This window comes from Toxorhynchites rutilus, chromosome 2, assembly GCF_029784135.1.
Source record: "Toxorhynchites rutilus septentrionalis strain SRP chromosome 2, ASM2978413v1, whole genome shotgun sequence".
NCBI classification, from domain to species: domain Eukaryota; kingdom Metazoa; phylum Arthropoda; class Insecta; order Diptera; family Culicidae; genus Toxorhynchites; species Toxorhynchites rutilus.
In genome coordinates, this window is record NC_073745.1 from 273,795,754 (window position 1) to 273,823,044 (window position 27,291).

The following is a 27,291-nucleotide window of genomic DNA, read 5'->3' on the forward strand; positions in this document are numbered from 1 at the left end:
CCCCAATCTGCACGCAACACAGCCTCAACGCTACAAAATAAGCAGTAGTGACTACCGGGTTCAAACCATTAATCTGAATTCGCCGAAATTCCAAACACAGGGCAAACACAGTCAACTACGTATGAAACGATTACTACTACTAATACGCCGCTTTGCGTAAAAATGAAAACGATGGAAAATACACACCACCACTCTTCGGTGTTTGTTCGTGGTTGTCATCGTTTCCTTTTCTGTTTCTCTTCCTTCTCCTGACGTCATTAAAATTTTAGAGAGGGCACGAGACCGCGAGAGTACACAGCACCAAACACCACGAGCGAGCGTGATGCAAATAAAAAAAAAACGAACAAATTCATTCATGATTTCTGTGGATGTGGTGGTATTCTTTCGTTGATGTGTTGTTTTAATTCGAGCGTTTTTATCGATTTTGTTCATTCGACAACTTGAACCCGATACATATAATACATGTTTGTCTGCTAACGTTCCAAATCCTTCGCTGCATTGGCCGGACATGTGGATGAAATAGCTGCGTACTTCGGTCTTAATGCTGACAAAATTGTGGCCCAGAGTTATGATGGCGCGGCTGTAATGTCCGGAGATAAATCTGATGTGCAAACATTGGTGAAACAACGGTTACTCACTGGATATATTCACTGTCGCGCACACGCATTGAACTTGGTTTTGCTTCACTCGTGCAAGAAAACAACAAGAAAACGTCGAGGTTTTTCAATAAGATATCAACTCTTGCAGCATTTTTCTCGCAGTCGTGAAAACGTAGCGAGACATTGAAGCAATTTATGGAGACCAAAATACCAAATGTTTGCAAAAATAGTTGATTTAACTGATGCACCTATCAATGTTATACAGGCAAACCTGTTTTTGTGCGGGTGATAGGGACCGCACAAAAAAATCGTGTTCGCTAAACGATTTGAAAAAAAACTTTTTGTTATGTGGTGGATAGGGACCGCATAAAAAAAGTTTCCTTAAGAAAATAACCCAAATCCTAATGATTCCATTCGTGATCAACATTCGATTTCCTTTTTTCACTTTCATAAGCGGCCTACTCACTTGCGCAGATTATAAAATCAACTCTTTGCTCCTTTCAATAAGATCCTACTGAAACCTTAAAACAAACAAAAAAAACATGAGAATGAGAATTAGCTTACACAGTGTAGAGCGAAAAAATACATATCAAAGATAAAAAAAAATTACCGATGACTTTTTTTTTCACAAACCGCACAAAAAAGTCGCACCAAAAAATCGCACAAAAAAATTCGCATAAAAAACCGCACAAAAACTGGTTTTACTGTACAGATAAATGTTGAGAAATAAAAATATTAAAATCTGTCATCGTAACTGTTGTTGTTGTTTTAATGTTTCAAATGAAATTGAACAGGTAGCTCTGTTGGTCACGCGTCGCCTCTGCTCTCTTGTTCTCAGGAAGGTAATGTAAATTGTAAAGGATATAGGATATACAATAGAAATTTGAAAAATGAAATATGTAACGAAAAAATGAAAGATTTCGGGCGCTTATATAATACATATATTTTTTCTCGATACATCACAGGTATTTGAAAATATTTTACGCACTTATTACAATAAAGAAAAATATTTTTAGAAACATACGCTAGTGCAGATGGAAACAAAATTTCATCATCAAGACCAAGATCCCTCACTCTAATCGGTCTATTGGCACGAACAAGTAACTTAGCGGTGAAGGTAATCCGCTTCGCAAATATGTGCGAGCTGCGAGTATTGTTGTATTTGCCTTTGTGAGTATTGGAATATATTTCCCTAACACGTACTTCTAAAGTGAGGAGCCTGGGAAAGTCGTCATTTCATATACGAGAGAAGAGAATGAACTTGCAAGTTTAAAAAAGTAGTATTTATAGTATAAAAATTGTATAAAAAAGAAGTTGAAGTTGTTGATTCATGCAAGCCGGTGGTACTTCTATACCCGCATGTTTTTTGACGTAGGACTACGTCTTTCATAAAGGGTGCCAAATCAGAAAACCAGGTCACGTTTTTATGGAATAAAGTTAACGTTAATAACTATTTTTGCTGCGAACGGATTTAGAAGATTTGTTTGATATGCCATATAAGCCATTAAACATTTTCAGGGTCTCCGGAACTTTTTACTAAGGAGTTATTTATTAAATTTCGACGTATTCGCAAATAATATCTGAAATGATAAAGCAACAAATTTCGAAAAAAAAGATTGCATAGTCCTACGTCCTAAGAGGTCGTGTCTCGGATACAACCCCTCGATTTTTTTTTGCTGTCTAAAATGGGTGTCTAACACGAACTACAAAAGTGAGTACGAACACAACGCTTTGGCTCGGTTATTCAAGACTGCCTTGGAAGATACGCCTTCAGATCTTCTGCTCACTGAATTTCTACGTATACCGTTTGATGATTAGGCAAAATACTGTTAACTATTTGCTGCGATAACATCGATTGATTCAACAATATGCGTTTGACGTGCATGTCAAACGTGCAAATCAAAAATGAGTGCCTGTAGTGCATCGAATCAAGCAAATTCGCGGTTCGAGTAGTACGTACACATGAAAGATGCAAGAATTTCAGACGGAAACGTAAAATACATTGACGATTCTTCCGTTCACATATTTTGGCAGTCCAAGACATCATCATACCAAACGTAAAAGGACGATCATCAAATTTTCTTGTAACGAAGCACATAATCAATTACAATGCATGAATTAATCTTACATGTAATTCGTTCAAATTGTTTACTTAAAAAGCAATTGAATTCGAAAATTGTTTCATTCAATCCTTCATTTCCATAAAAATTGATCAGTACAAACAAATAATTACTAAGCCAACGGTAAGCCTCCGCCAACCTTGCGGTTATATCATAGATATAACTCACCCGTTTTTTTGTTGTTGTTGGATCAGATGATTTATTTTATTATTTAAGAACTATTATCTGTCTGCTTATCATCGGTTAAATTCAAAATTTAATAATAATTTTACCTCTGATATTCATCCGACGAAAAAAGATTAGGGTATTATCTTTAAAACATTGTCATAAAAATCATAAAAAATCAGAATCCCTGTTTTCTTAATAAAACAAAAATTGGAAAAGAAGAAAACATAGGAAAAAGAATACTAGACAGAGTTCTCAGACAGAAATTCTTCTCAAATTCAGTACATTTATCTAAATTTGTATTATTTTTTTCTTGTACTAGAGTTTGAACAAATTTGGAAGCTAGAAATATTTCAAAGTTTCTCACATTAGTGTATTAAGGATGTACAATGCTAAAATAGTATAAATTACAAATAATAGAAGTATCAGAGGGAGCCATACCAGTGCAGTCCATCAGCCTATGAACAACAATCTTTTACAACAGTCCACCCATTTCCATTGATATTATTTTGATACATAAATAGTGTAAACATCAGGAAAACTTGGAAATGTTATAGAAAATTTTTTCTGCAATTCTGCTACTTTTTTTTTCAAAATCAAGTAACGTAAATGATCTTGGTTTGTCCGATCTGGGGTGTTTTTACGCAGTTAGTAAATGCAAATCGATTTTTCTTCATATAATCGATACGAGTTTGGGTTTGTTGAAAAGCCCCAAGTCTCTAGTTGCTAATAATACCATAAGGCGAACAAATTATCCAAATTTAATTTTTTTAACGATTTTCTTCAAAGTGATCATGGTTTGTCCACCACTGATCAAAGTTTGTCCAAACATTGATCATGGTTTGTCCGGTTTTCGATATCGACACTTTTGAATGAAGATATTCGAATTTTCAAGTAGATGTTGCATCTCTCATTGCTTGAGTTTACTATTGATCCATTCACAATTTAGGCTTTGTTCAGAATATTGCCTTTTCTTGGGCATTTTCAAAGTGAGCAGCACTCAACACATAGAAACTTTTATTCAACATAAACAAACTGCAGCGCTCCAAGCGACTGCCATAGTAATCATGTGGACGAACCAACATCATTGCATCGGACAAACCATGATCACCGAGATTACATAACCATGAGCATCGAAATTACATAATTAAGACACATAAATGTGATACAAATCGCATGCAAGCATGATGTTTACAATATTTGTAAGTGTTATAATTCATAAAAGACCTGAATACGTACCAAATAATCGTATGATGATTGATTAAAGGTTAGGTCAAATGAGGAGCGCATTGACACCAATAGAAGGTGGTTTTTCTAAACCTTTAAAACATGTGAATCCGTAAAAATATCCTATAAAACTACTGTAAATCATGAAATAGATAATTTTAATTATGTCTTTTGAAATATTCGAATACCTGATTTGACACAGGCGCGCCGCAGAGCATTGAAAAAGTAGACAAACCAAGATTATATTTTCGACTGAAAAAAACCAACATAATTTACCTTACTAAAAAAACACTGTCGCATCGATGAGATCCGTGTGTTCGGAATTTGAGACAAAACGGTAGTTACATTTGAAACACTCCCATTGCTTGTTATCATTTTACAACAATTTTCTACCAACATTCTATATCGTGATCAATCGATGTTTTATAATAAGTGTTGAGAGGTTTTACATGTATAATAAATATGACTGCAATGTGGAAAATCGTCATTTTCGAATCGTTCAAACCATTCATGCTAACTATAAATATTCACAAGCAAAAGAAGAAAAACCGCTTTTCTTTGCATATTTATTGGTAGAAAATTTGAATATTCCAATGCAATTAAATAACTTGTTGGTTAACCTTCTTTTGTATTTCTTCATGCATTCATGCATGGGTTAGGGTGACAACGAAAATGGTCATGTCAAATTTCAAAAACCGACCATGTACATTTTATAGGCCCAAAAAAATGACCTGTGCAAAGTTTCAGGTCAATCGGACATGATTCAGGGGTGCCTAGCGCTCAAAGTTGTGATTTTTTGATCCTCGAAAATCTTCCAAGGGGGGAGTGAAGGAAATTTGGGAAATCGATTTTTTTTTCGATGCCAAATTACTTAAAAATGCATAAAACGTCGAGATTTGTGTCATCTGTGAATAAAAAAAAATTAGCCGAAAATCGACCTTTTGGGACCTGAGAGGCAATGAAGGTATGGAAAATAAATAGTTATCGAATTTAAAGCACCGACCATTTTCATTTTGTTTATTGGCTCAAAAAAAATGACCTGTGCAAAATTTCAGCCCAATCGGACATGATTTAGGGGTGCCTCAGAACTCTCAAAGTTTTGATTGATTTGAAAGATTTCCAATTAACAAAATGCACATGATCGGTTTTTGAAATTCGATGATGAAATTTTTTCCATACACCCATTGCCACCCTAGGGTGGGTATTGCAACAATTCGTATTTTTATTCACGTATTTTTAGGCACTGGGTAAAAAGGTACATTCTCTTGATGAAGAGTATTTTTTCCGTTCTGAAAACTAAATCTTTTTACATCCAACTACCTTAAAGGTTACAATCAGCCATTCCATGCAAAACCGATATAGTGGTTCTCAGATTTTCGTGAAAAGTGGTAGTTTTGTTCTTTATCGCAAAACCTCTGCCCCGTTTTTTTTTTTAATTTTTCCATTAGGGTGTAGCATTTCCATTTTATGGTTGTTCGAAAAATCTTTTTTTTTTCTCATTTTTACAAAAATTACTTTTTTTCTAAAATTCATAACTTGTGAACTACTAGACCGATTCAGAAGATCGATATATAAAATTAAAGCCAATCACCCGGACTAGACATGCGGAAAATTTGAATTCTGATCTCGTTATTATTGATTGTATTCGTTTTATATTATTTTCATTGTCTCGGGTCCAAAGGCGCTATATTTTTCCTGGAAAGCTGAGGATTTTTCACATAACATATGTCGAAATCAGAGAGGCGTTTTTGACGTAGGACTACGTCTTTCATTTCTATACCGGGGTGTAAAATCAAAGTTTCGAAAACGAAAGCGTTACGCCGGAGACCGAGATTTTGAGCGTTAATAGCTCCTAAACAACTGAACGAAATGGTGTGATAAACACTTCTTTCGAAAGATAAAATGTCTACGCGTTCTATACTTGTTACTTTCTGATCCAAAAACTTGTTTCAATAGCCTTAAAATTGCTTTCAAAACAGGCTATTGAAATCACCAATCGGTATATAAGCGAGCGCCGCTCGGAAATCCACTCAGTTCTAATTGAACAGCGAATGGAACATGTTGTCGCTGTTGTGGTGAAGCTCTTCGTTTATCATGAAAGCGCGAATGAACGGTGTCACCAAGAGCCTTTTTGTGCACCTTAGGCCAGAAGGGAATCCATCAGGAGGAGAGTGATGCCACAAACGGTTCCCCGGGAAGATCTCGAAGCAGCCGCTACACACACACACATACACGCGCGGAATTCTTTCCGTTTGAATGCCTGGATTTCTTTCCTGGCGTTTGGATGTTCAGCATCGAGAAAGATCCGGAAAATAATCTGCCAGTTCCTCTGGGAATTTAAAAATACATTCATGTGAAAGAGTTTATTTGAATGTTTTCTATCCATGTAACACTGTGATCAAATACATTTGGTTTTGTGATTTTTCAATCAATCGCAATTAACAGAATAGCTTCTGAAGATTATTCTTCCCCATCAGTAGGATATTTCCGTATCCAATATTGTATGCGCCCGCAATCGATTATTGCTCAGTCGCCGAAAGTTCCGAGCTCAGAGAGTTCATTCCCCTCTAGTTTACCTCCCAAATTGCCATCGTAAACCACGCCTTCTCTCGATTCAATCACGCACAAAAAGCATACTTAAGCGATATTCTGGTGGTGAGATGCATTCATTTTTCGTGAGGACATCGACAAGACAACATCGTTGCTGAGGGTGCTGGACGGCGAAGGATCGAGATCTGCCCTGAAACGCAAGCAGTTTGTTTGAAACTGTGAGGGAGCACAGAGAAGCCGATCCTTCAGGAGGAGAGAAGGTGATCATCGAAGCAGCCGCTACACACACACATACACGCACGGAATTCTTTCCGTTTGGATGTCATTCAGCATCGAGAAAGATCCGGAAAATTATCTGCCAGTTCCTCTGGGAATTTACAAATACATTCATGTGAAAGAGTTATTTGAATGTTTTCTATCCATGTAACACTGTGACCAAATATGTTTCAATCAAGTGCTATTAACAGATGGTTATCGAGTTAGCATAAACCACTGGTGGGCTTCCAGTATCGAGGAAAATGTGGAAATATCTAATCGTTACTGAAAATAATCTGCCAGTTCCTCTGGGAATTTAAAAATGCATTCATGTTAAAGAGTTTATTTGAATGTTTTCTATCCATGTAACACTGTGACCAAATACATTTGGTTTTATGATTTTTCAATCAATCGCAATTAACAGGATAGCTTCTGAAGATTATTCTCCCCCATCAGTAGGATATTTCCGTATCCAATATTGGATGCATAAAACCTTGTGCCTCCAACGTAACGCTCTCGTTTTCGAAGTCCCCCAAATATTCATTCATTCAGATTCAACTTCAAACAAATGATCTCTAAATCAACGATAGTCCTACGTCACCCTTGCGGTTATACCATAAATATAACCCACTTCCTGTTTTTTCGTTTTTGAATTATGATTTTTCAAAGTTAACCGGTGGTTCGAAGAATCAATTCTTTCCTCTTTTTTCCAACACAAAAATTCATATTTTTTTATCTACTGGACCGATTCAGATGATCGACACATAAAATTAAAGCCAATTAGAAGAATATGAAGAATATTAGACTTGCAAAAAAAATGGATTTTGACTCCGTAATTATTTATTGTATTTGTTTTTTACAGTTTACATGGTTTCGGGATCAGGGATGCTATATTTTTTTTGTATTTTTTCTTGAAAGTTGAGATTTTTTTATATAACATATCCAAAAATCAGAGATGTGTTATTTTTCGTTCTCAGGTTCTGATGTTTCAAAGTTAACATGTTTTCAGTCTTCGTTCAATATTTTTATGCGACTAGAGTGGATGTATGCGACTAGAATTCAATTAATTGGCAAATGTGTCATTTTTTCAAAGAAGGCTAGCTAATTGGCAATTTGATATATCGATCATCTGAATCGGTCGTGTAGTTCAAAAGTAATAAATTTTTGAACAGTCATTTTTGGAAAAAAGTGAAAAATGGTTTTTTGGACCATCGGTTAATTTTGAAAAATCATAACTCAAAAACGAAAAAAACGCCTCTCTGGTTTCGACATATGTTATGTGAAAAATCCTCAACTTTTCAGATAACATATTAAAAAAATAAAGCGTCCTTGAAGCCGAAACTATGAATACAATAAAAAACGATAATAACTGGAACAGAATTCAAATTTTCTGCAGGAGTAGAAGAAGACCAGGTGATTGGCTTAAATTTGATATGTCGATCATCTGAATCGGTTTAGTAGTTCAAAAGTTATGATTTTTTGAAAAAAGTCATTTTTGAAAAAAAGAGGAAAAGGTTGATTTTTCGGACAACCCCAAAATGGAAATGGTCACCCTACTGAAATTTTTTTTTAAAAAACGGGTCTAATGTTTTGCGATAAAAAACAAAACTACCACTTTTCACGAAAATCTGAGAACCGCTATTTCGGTTTGGCATGGAATGGCTGAATAGTAACCCGAGTTTGTTGGTTTACCAGTTTGGAGGTAATCCACGAACGAACTTCTTTCTGGATCACTAAAATCTGGTGACACGAAAATGCCTTGTATGGGAATAACAACGCTGGAGGAGCTTCCGTCGCGCTGAGATAGTCTTGGACTTTATTTTGTACCTTTAATCGAAGTTTCATTCTGTGAATTAGATTACGCTACGAATGATATGATATCGTGCTCCCGTGGTCCAGTGGTTAGCGTTCCACATTATCATGCCGAGGGTTCGGGTTCGATACCCGTTCTGGCCGGGAGATTTTTCGTCAAAGAAATTTCTTCCGACTTGCACTGCGATCACGCGTATTCTAGAGCTTCCCACTCCAGAATATATTCAAGGCGTGTTATCCGGCATAGAAGAAAAAACGAATGATATGATATGATGAACTGAAGTTGACCGAATAAAATCTGATAGAATGCAGAAAAATCAGTATGTGCTAAGGTAATCCTGGTTCCAAGGTGTCCTAATAACTTCCTTGAGCGCCAAGCGCGCTCAATGAACGGAACAGACAAAAAACAAAATCGGATTACTATTCCCAAATAAAGTGGGTAATGCTATGGCAAGAAGATTTATGCCGTTCCGTTCTCTAACGCCCTTGAGATGCTTTTTTTGCAAACCACATGTGCTTCATGGCGAATTACACCGCACCATTCGACAATCTTCAAGAGCGATAACTTTTTTGTTGCTAAGGTGACTAGAAGGTTTCAACTCGAAAATATACAATCAGTATTTGCTCTACACTAAAAGCCAAAACAATTCGCCATTCTGCAAATCTCAACAAACACGTTCACACACTCTTCGCTCGTATCGCATCGCGCTTTGCATTATTCACACTTTTGATTTCTGTCAGAACAACAACACATCGAGAGAAGCACCCCCCATAAGGCAACCAGGTAAGCAGGCAAAACAACCAACGTTACGTAACTCGTCAATTATACCGCCGTAACGTTCCGACAGTAGAGAGAACCCCGTTGAATGGATTAAATAAAAAATTCTACTCCTTAAATCACGTCGCAACAAAAACAGAACTATTTTGTGTCGACAACTCATTGCTACTCTGCACACTCTGACAAGTGTTTTTGTTATTCTTGGAAAATGCACACTTCTTCACTGGAATCGGTAATTGGTTAGCTCACCACCATATGGCTCACCGGAAGGCGACGAAGAACGACAGACACCGGAAATCACCACCTTGTCGGCGCGCACTGATCAATTCTCGCACAAATCCAGTGCCGAGTGCTCAAGCATGCACAGAAACGCTCCAAGAACTCGCTAAGACTCTACTGGCTGCTTCCAAAGTCGGAAATTACATAACACACATGACGCTTCCTAATTCGAGCATAATATATATGCTGCTGCTGCTGCTATATCGACAGGTCTGATGCGCGGTGTTTTCACACACCAACACACATACACACACGCACACGCGCCCACCCGGTGTGTGCACCACTCGCGTTTCCGTGGTCCACAGAATGCTGGAAATACCGCGACGCCACGAGTGTCAGAAACCGAATCCGTGCGACTTGATTAGAACAAAACAACTGAGCCCCAACCAGGTGGAGCGTTGTGATTTGGTTCGTGTTCGCTCCCGCAATTCAGCTTTGTTGTGCTCACGGCGTTCTCAATTAGTGTTTGTGTATGGGTGCGTATGGGAGCATAACACTGAAGAGAGTTCACTGAGAGTGAGTTCCACGCGCTCGTGACACTCTGTTGTTTATACCAACACAACACGCGGTAACACCATGCCGCGCAATAGCAGAAGAGGATTTGCGAATTTAGCATAGCAAGGGAAAACAAAGTTTGTACACAAAACGAACCAACATTGTTTAGTTCGAAGAGAGGCAAATAACATAGAGCCCGCTGCTGCTGTATTCTGTGAAGTCGATGCTGGGGCACGCGTGGGTTCATCAACTGAGAGACGTTTCGCGCGAACCATAGGCGTAATGCGCGAAACGGGAACCGTTTCGGCCAAGAAGAGACCGTCCTTCCGCAATACCAAAGTCACGCGTTGCGAGTGCTAGGGGAGCACTAAGTTCGATGCCTGGCTGAGGAAGCGGGATTGAGGATTGATGGAGAACAACAACATAGAGAACGGGCGGACTTTTTGTCTTGATAGTGATGTTCAAATTTAAATAATCGTTCCAAATTTCCAACAAAGTAAATCAGGTTCATAAGTTAACACTTGATTGATTGGAGAAAAAATGCACAAACAATTGAGGGAGCTTCAATGGGAGGTTGTGATGCATCCACTGAATAGGCCAAATTTTGCATAGTTTTACTACCGTTTGTTACGATATCTGTAGAACTTTCTTGACGAAAACACATTGATCGACACAAGAGTTGCGGGAAATCACGTGAAATTTTTTTCGCGAAAGTCTAGCTACTAACTACGGTGCGAAGTACAATTCCAGTGGAGCTAAGTTCCTTTGAAGGAATTCTTTTAACCCTCCTGTACTCGCACGCAAAAATAATAACACTGGTTCCACAGCCTTCACAAAAAATATATTGTTGGTACGTAAAAAGTTCAAAGTAAAAAGTTCACAAACTAATTCAAAGTTTTTCCAAAAAAAAATTGGAATACATATAATGTCAAAATCGGTCCATACTTCGGAGGAACCCGGAACCCCCTTCTCTTGTGTATATTCACCATAGAAACGTTTCGTGCCCCCTAAAATATTCACATGTCAATGTCAATGTTAGAAATATGTTTTTCATTTGTATGACAGCCTACACTAAGAGAGAGGGAAGAGTATCTAACCACCGTAAAAACATTTATTGCACCCTAAAACCTTCACATGGCAAATGTGGTTTCGTTTGCTTGATTAATTATCGAGAAATGTAGAAATTTGTGTTTCATTTGTATGACAGCCGCCCCTAAAAGAGGGGAAGGAGTATCAAACCACCATAGAAACATTTATTGCACCCTAACACCTTCAGATGACTAAATTTGGTTGCATTTGCTTGATTAATTCTCGAGTAACGTAGAAATTTGTGTTTCATTTGTATGGCAGCCCCCCTTAGGGAGGCAAGAGATCAGCGATGGAGACCGATGAACGGTCGAATGGAGATCGATTCATCCATACAAATACAACGCGAATGAACAGTCAGAAGTGCAACGAAGTACTTCAGAATCATTTACTGCTATTTCTGCATCAAAAACAATGTAATAAAGGGGTGAGGTGGCATCAATTTATAAAATCCGGAAGGTCATGACATGGTTTAATGAATAGGGACTTCAGATTCTGGACTGGTTACCTTGTTTACCAAATCAAAACCCTGTCAAGAACTTATGAGGAGTGATCGTACGAAAGTAGATGAAGCTTACAAGCAGTATGAGTGATTTGAAGAGCTTAAACGAGCAGTATCCTTTGCGTTGAACGAGATTCACACTACAATATGGCGCAGCTTGGTCGAAACCATCTCGAATGTGTTATTTGAACTGATTGAGAACTAAAGATGACATACGAATCAGAAACTTATTAGTGTTTATGTGAAATTGACGTGGTTTTCTTTAAAGGTGTGAGAGTTTTTCCATCTGGTTCTATAGTTATGAAACACTGGAATTTTAGTTTTTTGAATGTTTTGCACCTAAACACAACACCGTTCACAGTTCAAATGGCCAGTCTTATAAATGTAGATAGCTTTTGTATTCTGCACTATATACTTCAGTTCAATCGACCTCTTACATATCCCTGGAAACTCAGAAAAATGGAGTGGTTCGATAGTTATGAAACGCAGTGTATACTAATAGTTCATGGTTGGCATCGAAATGTTTGCTTTTTGTTTACAGACAATGAGTCGTGGTAAATATTGCAGTCTCGACAAAATACGGCTGATTAAAAAACTTTTAAAGAAATAGCAGAATATGGTTACAAATGCCCTGAAATACCATCAGAAACACGAGAGCGGAAAATGAAAACTGATTCTGGTGGTTTGCATTATTATACCTTTAAAATGGAGATTCCAACAGGATAATGACCCTAAACACACCTCGAAAAGGGTGAAATAATGGTTCGTTGAAAAAGAAATTTACGTTTGAACTGGTCAGTGCAGTCTCCGGATCTCAACCCGATAAAAAAATCTTTGGAACGAAAAAAAAGAGAAATGTAGCGAATATAAAACATCAAAACCAAGACGAGTTGTGGAACGCGATTCAACAAGCAATTTTCAAATCATGTATTCTAATAAAAATAATAACATATTTTTAATAAAAAAAAAAAACAAATTAATGATGTAGTGTGTTTTTAAACGGTTCAAATTCTTTTTTGCTTTTTAACTTTTCGAACAACATTCTTCAATCGGATTTTGAGTAGCGATTTTTCGAAAAAAAGGGCAATGATCGTGGATGAGTTTTTTGTTGTAGCTGCCATTTTATGTATGATGTTTGAAAAAAAAATCTAGGGGTTGTTTCCGTGACACGACCGCATGTGACGTAGGACTACGCAATCCTTTTTTTTTTAATATGATGGTTTATCATTTCGGATATTATTTGCGAATACGTTCAAATTTCATAAATAACTCTTTAGTTCCGGGGACCCTGAAAAGGTTTAATGGCTTGCGTGGTTTTGTAGAATTATTTCGAGAAGCAACGATTCTTTCTTATCTTTGCGAGAACAATACACTAATTGGTCATATGTCGCAATTCGTTTCTTCGTATCAATGCACGCATTGCACTGACTATTTATCGCGAATGCTATCCCGACGGCCTTTTTTGCATTTGACACAAATGTGATTGTGTAGTTGTTCCAGCAGCACCGTTATTCCACATTTCTTAACCTCTTGAACGACAATTCATGTTCAGTCAGAACTGCTCTGGCGCCCTATGCTGTGCAAGTACACCACGAGTGAGACTCGACGTTGTATATATAATATTCGCTAGCATTCACAGCTCGAGGGGAAACACAAAACGAGCAGAATAAGCGACCTATGTTGTTTCGGGCACAGAAAGATTCTGAGAATTTTTCTCAGAGGAGATGCAATACTTATACGCTAGCGACAGCTTACATACTATGCAAGGGTGAGGTTTACTTCGCAAATATTCTCTTTTCGCTATTCCTTTTCGTTGCTTCTATTCTAGCGGCTGCATAAGTTGCCTGTTATTGACAGCTCTGCGCGGGAAAGCACACAAATGGACAGAACAAATGTATGGGGAGATGGGAATGCTTCCAAATTTCATCAATTTAAACCATATACAGACTATGGGATTATAATGTATACTATATCAAACAAATCTTAGAAAGTTTCCGATTCGATTGGTATGCAAATCGTTAAAAACCGTTCGCATCAAAAATAGTCATTAACGTTTGGTGGATCACACCATTGAGGAATGTGGCAGTTCCTTCGGCTGAAGGAGGTCAGGATGATAGCTCAGGATTTGATATGTGGCTTGTTGGAGAATGGAAAAACACTTAGGTAACTTTTCAAACACGGGTTGTTTATTTCGCAAACTTGCTCGAGTGAAGGTTGAATTTGGAATGAGGAAATTGACATTGTGAGGGAGCTGAATGCACTTCACTTCTTTGTTAGCATGTGTTCGGCTACTTTTACGTTGTACGTCGGAAAATGCAGTTTGTGTTCGTGCTATACACCACTCAATGCGTTTTGATAGGAAGGGAGTGACTCGGATGAGGAAAAAGGATTGAAAATTTGGAAGGGAAAATACTGTGTTGACACTTGTTCCTCTTTCGCGCTGTCGGTCGCGAACTACGTTAACTTTATTTCATAAAAACGTGACCTGGGGTGGCATTTCGCATTTCGAGACGAGTGATTTTTGTTCGTTTCGACCACTTTTGTCATTATGAATTTCGAAGCGAACTCGAAACAAGTGAAATTAACAAGGCAGTAGTCGAGTTTCGAGCAAAGGTTGACATTCTGTAACATTGTGTTCGAACATTTTTTACTCGAAACGAGAACAAATGCCTCGACAAGAAATGGATGATCGTCGTATGGAAAAATGTTAGTGAAACATTGATTTTAATACTAAACCTTACATCAAAGAAAATTTCAATTACATTTGTACAAGTATGTGAGTATAAATACAATACTTTTATTTTCAGCACTATGGAATCAGAAAGAAATACAATAAGCGTCACATTTTCAGTACATTTGTTCATTTTCCGTAATCCTTAAGGCCCATTTATACATTGCTAGTAGCAGCTACTGGGCCGGTGAACTCGCTCGACAATTGGTTGACTCACCTTGTTCGTTCACACAGTGTGAGTTGCTGACGAGAAACTAGATACTACAGCATTGGCTTACCAGGGATGCCAGATGATTTTTCAAATGTCCATCAAATAGTCAGAAACAGCAATCAGGTCCAAATTTGATAGATGATTGATCCGAAATCGACTTCTCTATTGGCAGTTTTCGTTTCAGGTTTTCAGTTGCATTTAACATTACACAAATTTATCGCAAAATACACGCTGACCGTATATAAAAATACTTTGTGCTGAATTTCTTCATACTTAAGGTACTATCCAAAAAAGCAGAAAGGCAAAAGGATTTGGGCCATGAATTGGATGCAAGGAATAGGAGCAGCAAATACAATATTGAAGGAATTCTACGATGATGATCCTCTAGAGTACAGAGCAGTGTTGAGAAAAACACCTGAAGAAGTGGAAACACTGTTGGATTACAAAAATACAACGCCAAGATGCACTCATGAGGAAGGCTATACCATCAAGAGTGAAATTAAAAAACCACATTGATGTGCCTTTCTTCTGGAATATCATTCAGATTGTTGTCGATATTTTTTAGAATCTCGAAAACATCCATAGTTAAGATAATTGCGGAAGTCTAAAAGATTTTTTAAAATTTTATATATTTTGCCTTGCCAGCAGCTTCGTGTACCAATTTGTGAAATGAAAATGATAGTAGATTTGCAGGTGGATAAATACGCGTCAAAAATTAAAATATTGAATGAAAATGTACTTTTTTAAAACGAATATGATTCTGTTTCTTAGAACAATACTTTTTTTCAATTTGTGAGTAAATTTTGAATGAAAATTGTGCCTGATAATGATATTAGAGAATCGCAAGAAAACTATTTCAAAGAGAAAGCTTGCCCCGCCAGCGTGCAAAACAAAATAACAACGATTTCGTTTAGAAACTATGAGGGCTTTATTTGTTTTTTCGATAATTTTCAAGTCTATAAATATCTTCGCATATTTTCAAATATCTTAAAAATAGAAACATTTCTTTACATTGGGCATCCCTGATTTGAACGCTAAATTCTGTTTTTGACGTTTTGAGGGATGCGAGTGCGAGTAAATTCAAAAAACTTTGAAGTAGCTCGCACGCCGGATCACACATGACACTAACTGGCATGTCGTGTTCACACGGTGTGAGTAGCTGCGCAGCAGTAACTGACTAGACCGACTCGTATGCTTACTCGCACCGTCTGAACCCGGTATTAGAATGGGTATATGAGTACCATCAATACACCGTGTATCTTGAATTTGTCGAAGAAATATTGCATTGTTTCAATAAACGATGTTGTATCCAATTCGATCCATTTTTCGCATAAGCTTCTTTCCAGAAGTGGTATCATTTCATTGAACACTGATGAAACTGTTGATTGAGCCATATCAATTAAAAAGTTTTCTCCTTCGTTACATTAATTTGGCACGACCAGAAGCCAGAAGATTCTAAACGGCCGCTGATTTCAAAGCTGCAGGAGTAGCAGTACTTCTGAAAGTTGTTTGGAACACGGTTGTATCCGAAATATTTTTGAATGCTTCTCGGCTATGTCTGATATACTGCCGAAACGTTGAAACAAAAGATTAATAATTTTCACTTACCACAACTCTAATATAATATTAATTAAATTTGTTTTTCGGTATTGATATTTGCAATAGCCGTGAAATTTGCTTTGTTTACAAACCCAAAAATTTGACATTTCTCTTCGAGACAAATTTTACTCGAAATCTGGTACACTGAAAACATTAACTCGAAAAAGATACATTATACTAAAATCAATTCGATTCGAGTTTGAATTATCTCGAAACGAGTTACTCGTTTCGAAATGCGCAATGTCACCCCTGTTTTCTGATTTGGCACCGTTTATGAAAGAGGTAGTCCTACTTAAAAAATCGGGGCGGATTACATAAGCATTTTTTATTTAAAATTTCTCGTTTCTTGACGGTGATGCTAAACAAACAAAAATTGTCTCATACATTGTGTTATCAATCCCGCGTGTAACACTGAACACCCCCACCTTGGTGTATGTTTATTTTCGTTGCCAATCACACCAGAGGGTTAACAACCCTATCTCCGTGCTGATAGTCTCCCTCCACCCCCCTACGGGACACAGCAGTAAAACCACCAACACACTCTGATCACTCTATTAGACGGTCCCTCAGACAGTTGTTTCCATGCAACAACACACATTACCATTTCTCATCGAAGGGTGAATGAAAGTCCTCCCCCGCAAAAATCACCCACACACACACACACACACGGACGAGCAACAACCAATATCTCCCATCTCCAATTTCCGTCGCCGTCAGAGTTTCCTATCAATGATGACCCGATAGCCGCGGGCTCATTCACTCATGCAAATCGTCGAAACCTGGGTGGCGCAACGGGAAAAAAGGGGTTGAAATGAAGATGGAAAGATAACCTACTACTCCTGGCCACAACTACCAGTGCACACATTTGCTGGAACAGTCTCTAACGGCGGTGCGGTGCGGCCTGCGAGAAGAGAGAGTGCCCCCAAATGGAAGGAAAAACTGTTGCATAACTTATTCACGGTCTCATAACAATCCACCGCAGGACGAATATAATCATGCCACACGGCATGTTACCTGGCGGCGTGGATTGTGTAACAGGCTGTTGTTTGTGCCACCCCCTCGCGTTCCCCGGGAATGGCTCCGTCGCCGGATACGGTGGAGGATTCCAGTAATTCAGTAACAGCTTCCTACTGAGAACTGTGACCGGTGGCGAAACCCTTGTGTGTTTGTCCGATGAGCTGGCAGCTATCGTATTTATAAATGCTTATATCACCACGATTTCACAATTGATCCAGGCGTTGATGAATCATGGGGAAACCTTGGAAAACTATCACCACTTGACGAGGAAAAGGCGCCACGTAGACACTGTCCCTGTCGATTCCTTTCCCCGCGTTACTTTGGTTGATTGTTATGTAAACAGACTCACATCACTCACAAGTTACTGGTCGCGTATGCTATTATCCTTCGCCGCAAGAATAATGTTTCAACTCTTCTTCGACTGCCGGCTTTTATGAGCGCTGATGTGAAAATAACACCGTTTGACGAATTCTTCACTGCGTCCACTGACTATGCAAATTTATGTAATTACATTTTCGTGTCAGATCACTTGGTGCTGTATTATCATCGCTCGCCACTAAAGAGAAGCGTTGCGTTGCGTTATATAACGCGAAGACTTTTTGGATTATGTCACCAAGAAGCCGAAGGCACAAATGCCGTATGAAGCATAAAATCGGCACGTAATTCTTGAACAAACACATCCAGAAGAAGCTCGGCGCAAAAAACACATCACACACTTTTGCTCGCGCTATTTTCGGAGAGAATGAGATTCCGTGAGATTCCAGAATTTATCGTTCACGTAACACGGCCATATTGTGGAAAGAGGGGGCGGTGGGTGCAGAATCTACTGCGCCTGGAGGGACGACCAATATTCTGAAGAGCAACGCAGGCACTCACTCATTCACTCTTTTTACGCTGGAACAACACAACACCACTAACACACACTCACGGCCGCGCTCTTTGCGGCGCGCAACTGGAGAACACCGCCAAACACTCTGCGGGCGAATTGGAGAACCATGAGTTACGCCGCAACAGAATACGTAATCCTTTTTCAGTACTGACGAGGCACAACCGTTTGTGTAATCTTTTATTGGTTAGGTAATCAACGGAGTCATGTAAAACTCGAACCAAAACCCGCGCCGTTTATTTTTGGGCGAAGAATCGGTTTCATTTCCGATCTCTAGCCACCAACGAAACCTTAAATTCTGCCTGGAACATTGGGTTGCAGAGCTCACCTTCAGTTTCAATACATAACACCCCACACACGGCTCGCGTTATATCATCGCCAGACACAAACCAAAAAAAACTTGCCCAACAGCCCAACACCGCGCGTAATCTTCGCGTTCAACACAGATATTTTGTTTTCCCGTGTGTACCGAAATCCGCCCAATTTCTCACTGTCACAAAATATTCTCTGCCAGAAAGCCGTATCACATAACACGACTCGTCCCGCGAAACAAAACCCCGCGCGGGCTCCGACACGGGCACTTGATGCACAAAATTTAAAATCAAATTCCTGTTGAATAACAACAATAACACACAGCAGCGCTCTCCCCGCTCGGCTCTGGCTCTCGGCACACCTCTCACAGCGAAGGTATGAAACACCGTTATTGTTTTCTTCTTGTAACGCGCGTGAGCAGCAATCCAAGGAAAGCTGAGAGTACACTGCACTGTCACCACACTCGACCGCACCGACCGACGTACTCAAAGCGAATGAATGGCGAACCGCGGCAGACATGGTGCTCGTTTGTTCAGCGCCTGCCAGCGGCCACTCACTAACTCGCGCTCTCGGGTGGGTGATATAACACACTCACGCACACGTAACGCACCCCCGCGCGCTCGGTTGGTTGTACACTCAAGCGGAGTGCGCTCCTCCAGCACTCAGACCGTGCAGTTAGTTGTCCATCACGTAATCACTACCGTTGATATCCTGCTCTTTCTCACTCGATCGCTGTTACTCACATCGCAGACTGAGATGCCAGATCTACGGGTTACGGGAATTCGGATTAGCACAATCTTTCTCATCCATTAAGGAGCTGTCCACATACCACGTGGACAACTTTAGGGGGGTAGGGGGTACAAGAATGTCCACGCTTGTCCACGTGAGGGAATAGGGGTTATGAATAATGTCCACGTGGACACGTTTAATAAGTATAGTATAAATGAAGCCTGAAATTTGTTCTGCATTTTCAATATTTTTTATAACTTTCCACCCTTAGAGCTTCGTAATTTTTAAAAGAAGGATTGAGGTGCCTGAGCACTTTAGAACATCCATCTTTTTCTCATTATGTTGAATTTCTTCACCGTAATGTATACTTTGAGAGTAACTAACATAAAAATTCTCGTTTTTTCGCTACACCGGGGCAAATGCCAAATCACGAACTTACGAGCAAATTTATCCATGAATGTGAATTAAAATCTGTCAAGGACACCTCCTAGGTGAGATTTCTTGGCCAGAAAACTGTCCGAAATCCATCTTTGAATAAGAAAATGTCTGGGCACTTCACACACGTTAGCTCTAGCAGTATTCAACTGCGTTACGATTGGCTTATCTTACCACGTTGAACTTTAAATGTAAGTGAGTAAGATTAATTTTGTTCTCTCGTCTTCCATCTAGAATAATTTTTGACTCGCAGCACGAAAAGCAGTGAAACTCTCTCCACCCGAAGAAGTCTACTTTATAATCAAATCACTATCGAAAAATTCTTGCAGCTATCACTGAACGTGTTGCTACAAAATAAAAAAAAAAACGCGTAAGAATTGTAAGTGGACAATGCTTCAATCTGTGATTGACCGAATTTTTCTCCATTTTTAGTAGAGATCAAAGATCAAAGAATGTCTAAGAATGTTTATCAGCGAGTTGGTAGAACCCAAAAATCCAGGAGAGAACTATGCATTTTATTGCATATTTATTCCTTAGCCTATTATTCAAAGTTTCCCCCGAAATCGGCCCATTATCTTTTGCACCGCCTGTTTTAGCTCTTGTTTGGCATTCAAATTCATTTGAACACCTTCAGAACGCTTATAGTTCATAGTTATAGCTTATAGTTTACTTCTAGTTTTCCCTTGACAATCGACCAGTAATCCTCAATCAGCCTTAGCTTGGCATTTCTTGGGAACCAAAGTGACGCCATTGTCGTCGTACTTCATTAACGTTTGGTCATATCTTAATAGTGACAGTTTTCCAATACGGATCAAAAAGGCATATAACCTCACGCCAGAAAAAGACATAATCTTCTAATTTCCTGGGCACTTTGCAGAGGTATTAAATTGTTTCTCCAATAGTTTTTTTTTTCGAGAACAACGGATTCAGCCGACTCTGGATAGTCCGGCTTTTCATTGCGTACGAGCATGATAGATTCGTGACGCGCTATAACGCATTAAAGGACCAAGCATGAGGTGCAAATATGAAAATCTTTCTTTTAGCATGGAACATGAAATCATGAAGACTATTATCAACACAGAAATGATTTAAATATTCATCTGTATGGTCATGTACACCAGTAAACCAAAAAGAACAAAAGAGCAAAATCCTACCTCTCACTGACGAATTTCGGGAAGGCCTATATAATTGCTATGGTACTCCCTTTCGCGAATAACCCACACCGCGATAATCGAGATTCTACTGTATATGCAAATGAACTCATCTTGATACTTAAAATAACAATTCATATTTTCATACTGCTTTCTACAAAAACCTTGTCAAATATCGTATTTTAATCAGACAACAGGCTTTCAAGCTATTATTCTCTAATCTCTGCTATTGAATTTGTCGTAGGATATATTAGTCTGTCAAAAAAGTCCTGCGGTATTTTTTTTTGAATTTTCATTTGTTCATAAAATTAGTTACAATCATTTGTTTTATGTCAAATATGCGCCGTTTTGTTCGATGACTTGTTCCCAACGAGATGCCAACTTCATAATACCCCTGTTATAGAAGCTCGCTTTCTTATTGGTAAAAAACTCGGATAGCCAATTTTCACAGGTCTCTTTTGTGGCTAACTTCTGACTACCTAGCTCGTTCGCCATAGACAAAAACAGGTGGTAGTCACTTGGTGCAAGGTCCGGACTATACGGCGGATGCAAAAGAACCTCCCATCCGAGCTCCCGGAGCTTCTGGCGCGTCACCAAAGAAGTGTGTGGCCTGGCGTTGTCCTGATGGAAGACAATGCGGCCTCTGTTTATCAAAGATGGCCTCTTCTTCATGAGTGCTACCTTCAAGCGGTCCAGTTGTTGGCAGTACAGGTCTGAATTGAGCGTTTGGCCATAGGGAAGCAGCTCATAATAGATTATTCCTTGACAATCCCACCAAACACACAGCAGAACCTTCCTGGCCGTTAATGAGGGCTTTGCCACCGTCTGAGCCGCTTCAGCGGGCTTCGACCACGACCGTTTGCGCTTCACGTTGTCGTAAGTGACCCACTTTTCATCGCCAGTCACCATCCGCTTCAGAAACGGGTCGATTTTATTGCGATTCAGCAACGATTCACATGCGTCGATACGGTCAAAGATGTTTTTTTTTGCGTCAACGGGTGTGGCACCCATACATCGAGCTTCTTTGTGAATCCAAGCTTCTTCAAATGGTTAATAACGGTTTGATGACTTATCCCCAGCTCTTGGCCGATGCTACGGCTGCTACTATGCCGGCCTTTCTCGGCTAATTCAGCGATTTTGTCGCAATTTTCGACGACAGGCCTTCCGGAGCGTGGCGCATCTTCGACGACCTCTACACCAGAACGAAAACGTTGAAACCATCGTTGTGCGGTGGAAATGGAAACTGTATCGGGTCCATAAACTGCACAAATTTTATTGGCAGCATGAGATGCATGTTTGCCTTTGTCATAGTAGTACTGTAAAATATGTCGGATTTTCTCTTTATTTTGCTCCATATTTGCGACACTATAACTCACGAACGACATAACCAAACAAAACACTGTCAAGGACTTTCCAACAAGCTATAGTATGACTCGATACAATGAATACAACTAGAACTACGCGCTTACAACGACACCTCGCGGAAATACCGCAGGACTTTTTTGACAGCCTAATATAATGATAGCATGTGCCAAATCTGAAAAAAATCTGTTCGAAATCTATAAATGATGTTTTGATGCAGAATTCAACAACGGAAAAATCAAGACAACATAAATGAAATTTGGAAGAAACCGAAGGGCGATATGAATTAATTCTTGGGTAATGTAAGTGAAAAACTTAAAGGATTAAAGGTGAATGAACTGCGAAGTTTAAAGCCTCTTAAAGTCAAAAACAGAAGAAGAACTCAGAGGACAGAAAAAACACGACTTCTTATAAAGCTAATTTGCTTTGTTTTCACAAAGTCGATCGTTTGAATGAATATTACGAATATTACTTCTTAAACGTCGATTGGAAAGCGTATCTTCCATGCAATCGATGACATGGTCAGATGTTCAGCATTGTAGACCTGAATGTTGTGAGTTTCTCGGATGTGCTTGTCTGGGGAATCACCCAGCGTAGCTGTCCTGATGCAGGAACGTCTTACCTCGTGCTCGGTGATGGTGAAAAGTGAAGTCAAGGGCCACCGGTTGCTGCGCAACGGTTTATGCGGTGTCGGACTTCTGAGTGTACGCCTGCGGTTAATATATATTTGAGAGAATACGTGTTGAAATCAGTCGTACTCTTATAGGGTACCACACAAATGTGGCTTTAATTTCAGCTACAGTTAGATTGATAGAAATTGTCAGAAAAACGTTTTTGTTACACAAATGTGTCGTTGTTCAATAGATGAGACACACTATTGGAATAATAACAGTCCCTTCGTCCCACCCAAAATGAGTTTTTTTGCTATTAATTCTTTCAAACATTCACGTTTTCTTACTGAACGGATCCAATCGCAGAACTATTCATTGATTGTGCTTCTTATTAACCCTTTACAATGCCATTTTAATATACATTTACTTTCGCCAAAGCTCAATATAATATAAAATTATTTTCAAACAAGATTCCCGTTCAAGATTCTTCAATTGCTTGTCAATAACATGTTTCTCCGATACATGGAATACATGTTTGACACAGAAAATATAAGAAAATGAAAACAGCTCAAGTCGGACTATTCCTTTCTCGAATTTTGCGCTTACCAACACATTTGGCGGTTCATTTTTATTTATACAGTTAGAAGATATAGGAGTGCGTTTGTTCACCTGAGAATCAATTTCTACTTTCGAACAAAGACTATATTTGTTAGCACAAACATCAAATGATCGAATGTACTAAAACAGCTCATCAAGATGTAATTGTAGAACATTTGGGAATTCAATTTTCCGAATTTCCCTAGTTTCGATCAGAGTTTTCTGAAAACTTTCAATTTTCATGTTCAGTTGTTAATATGTTTGGTTGAAATATGTGTAATATTTTTATGGGACCCTCCTTCTCCTTCCAGAGGATTTACATTACATTTCTTGTACTCTTATATCGTCACATTTGCTCTATCAGTTCTCGAGTTATGCAGAAATTTGTGTTTTGTTTGTATGGTAGTCCCGCTTCCTCCATTTTATTTTCTAGATGTTCCCACGCATACGTTATTTATGCTTATTCATAATTGCATGCATAACATATCTTCACTGGATCATGTCTATTCACAGCTAATCGATTATAGCTGAACCTTTTCCATTTCACACAAGTGTTGCAACTAAATTAGGGCACTTGTGTTCCCAAGCATTAAGCGTTGACTCAATAATCGATATACATGTTGCACCATACTTGAAACGGTCTCATGGCATCGTATTTCATGGAACACCTATCGCGCTAAGCAATTATATTCTTTCGCTCTATCTATGAGCCATCCGCACACGCCTAGAACATAGCGACAATGCGTTCACGTATGCATATTGGTATTTGTTATTTCAATTTACTTACTTCTGATTGGATAATCAGTAAATAGTTGTTCCAGGTTTCTCCCTCCAGTTTAACATATTGTATTAGCGGTACTAGAATTAAGAACTATCCTGATTGTAAAAGAACGTGAATAAATGGATTATGTTTTCAACCGTCAACAAGAGATAACGTCTCTTATTTTTGTAATGAATAGAAAGAAATCCGTGAGTTAGTGTTACGTGTTACATCGGATTGATGTTTGTTTGCGCGGTTAATCAATCACCACACAACATATCCCAAACCACCACTTTAGAGAGGAAGCGAGGAGTATCAAACTATCAAAGAAACATTAATCGTCTCCTAAAACCTCCACATGCCACATTTCGTTCCATTTGCTTGATTATTTCTCGAGTTATGTACACGAACCACCATAGAAATATTTCTTGTCCCCTAAAACCTCCACATGCAAAATTTAACTCCATTTGTTTGATTAGTTTTGGAGCTATGCCGCCCCCTCCTAAGAGAGTGTGTTGTGTCGAGCCATCATAGAAATATTTTTTACCCCCTGAAATGCCAAATTTGGTTCCATTTGCTTGAGTTATGCAGAAATTTTTGTTTATTTTTTATGACAACACCCCTAAGAGAGGGGGAGGAGGTCGAACTACCAGAGAAACATTTCTTCCTCCTGAAACATCCACATGCCATATTTGGTTCTATTTGCTCGATGATTTCTCGAGATATGGAAAAATTTGTGCTTCTTTTTTTATGTCAACTTATTGAAAAAAATCATAACTTTTGAGCAACTGAACCGATACAGATGATCGAAATATAGTCTTTTTCAGAAAAAAATTGGTAGAAAATTCAAATTTTTGTTTCACGTGATTGTTGATTGTATTTGTTTTTTTTATACAGGGTCTTTTAGATTAAACGCTCAGGCAAAAAAAAAAGGAATAAAAAATGTACAGCGGTTAGAGAACTTTAATTTATTTGATAGAAACAGTCTAGTTTGATATAAACTTTTGAGCTTGAGCTTGAGCTTGGGTAGACTGTACAATTCGTAGTTGCTCTCCTTGATTGACCTGAACCAACCAAATTGCACAAAGAACACACAGAATGACGCTTGGGACTAGCAAATCATTCTCGTTGTGAAATTTTTGGTGATTCTAGCTTTAAATGGTCACCAGAGGAAGGGAAGGTATGTTAGTATGATATTCGCCGCCCGAAGGCCAGAAGGGTCGCCTCTATAGCGTGGTTCCCTAGCTAGTATCATGGAAGGGATAGTTGTTAGTGGGGAGGATTAAGAATCAGGATTCACTGCGGTAAGTGATGTGATTATGTTAACACGGTACCTGACGCCGGAGATTATTGACGTAGGATTACGTCTTTCGGGAACATATTGGGGTACAAATTGAAAAATGAAAATCGATCGCATCGTGAAAAATGTCCAATTTCAAACGCTTGTTACTCATTCATTTCATGATGGATTGATGAGATTTTTGCATCAAACGATTACGGCACTCCATAACAATTTTTCACATTGAATAAAGTAGTATATATCATACAACTAACTATCGAACAATTGAAAAAATTCAACCCCTATCCAAACAGAGATACCCAGTCCTGATTGGTCGAAATTGACGTCATTTCTTTTTCGCGCCCGATTCGTTCTCTCACCGGCAAGCTGCATGGCAATCGAGTAGGAGGCGCCTACATCACACATACCAAATGATATAAAAGCAAGGAGCATTCGTGGATCTCATTCATTCTTACAACGGACGTGGAACGGACAACAACAAGTGGAGAGCAGCAACAGTGAAAGCGGCTAATATATAGGCGAGCATAGAAGTTGAGCGGTCAAAATGCGAGCTGTGTCTCACATCGAGCTTCTATGGCAGCATAAGTAGCGGCAAACAGTAGCAACGGTTGTTGAAACCGGTCTACTACTAGTGGCAGCAGCAAGCATCACGAGCGGATCGTTTCAGGCACGCTTTCTTCGTCAGAAGTGCGAGAACGTTTCTTGGCATCGTGAAAGTGCAGCATCGAATCTGAGCGGCCAACAATTGAGCTGTGTCTCGCATCGGTTCACTACTGTTGGCAACAACAAACATCATGAGTAGAGAGTTTCAGGCATGCTCTCTTTCTCTACTGCTGCTGCTGCTACTCAGTCAGATTTCTCATTCTCATTCATTGGACGCTCAGATCGATAAACATATGTATTTCTAGTGTGCATTGCTGGTACTGCTGTTCACATCAACCAATACAATTGGATGCGGTTATGGAGGTAAAGGAGACAAAGGACCCGGTTAAGGAATAGTGTATCGCAAGGTTCCACATGGCAACATCCAGTGTATCAAACCCGCTATCCGTTGTTTAGCTCACCGTGATGGTGTCAACGAAACCCTTGCAAACCGTCGCACAGAAGCCGAAGATGTCAAAGCCAAGGAAAGCAGCAGCGACTCCGAAAAAAAACTACCGCTGCCAAAAAGTTAACAACTACTACATCCGACAGAAACCTCATTACATTAGCACGCAACCCATTTAACCATTCCAGTTCTTCTCAGGACTTTCGATATTGCTTTGAAACGAAAGAGTTTAATTTATTGTTTTCCACTTATCATAAAAATGATATAAAACTACGATCAAAAATACTGTTTACTTTTACATTTTCTTTGATCATGTGCAACTAACAGGAAACTTATCACGTCAGAAACATACTTTCCATCAACCAACCTGACTGGATGCGGTAAGGGAGTAGCACCATAATAGCAAATCAAATGTCGAACTTCGTGATATGGGTGCGTTCATCGCTATTCGGTTCGGCGTCGGTTTAACCCTTTCATTACGGCAGTGTGCTCCGCCGAAGTGGTACCCCTGTACGAAGCACTGCGCCGAAAAGTATGCACATAGCGCTGGTGTGATCGAAGAGCAGTATGAATTTCATGTCGTCTAAAGACGACGCTCGTACACACAGCTCGTCGCGTGGATGTTGTCTATAGACGACATTCGTACACACAGGACGTCGCGCGGATGTCGTCTA

At 39.1% G+C, this 27,291-nt stretch overlaps 1 protein-coding gene across 4 annotated transcripts in view; it reads right to left on the reverse strand.

Annotated features, from left to right (window-relative positions):
- The window catches only part of LOC129766224 (LON peptidase N-terminal domain and RING finger protein 1), a 188,516-nt gene extending 169,414 nt beyond the window's left edge, over positions 1 to 19,102 (reverse strand). Inside the window, exon 1 of one of the 4 annotated variants that reach the window (XM_055766737.1) lies at positions 18,641 to 19,102. The gene's annotated coding sequence lies outside the window, so the exon portion shown is untranslated. Of the gene's footprint in view, positions 1 to 9,755; positions 10,143 to 17,775; positions 18,550 to 18,640 lie in introns of those variants that run through there. The other 3 variants (XM_055766740.1, XM_055766738.1, XM_055766739.1) reach the window with 3 other exon arrangements.
- Positions 19,103 to 27,291: the final 8,189 nt, after the last annotated feature.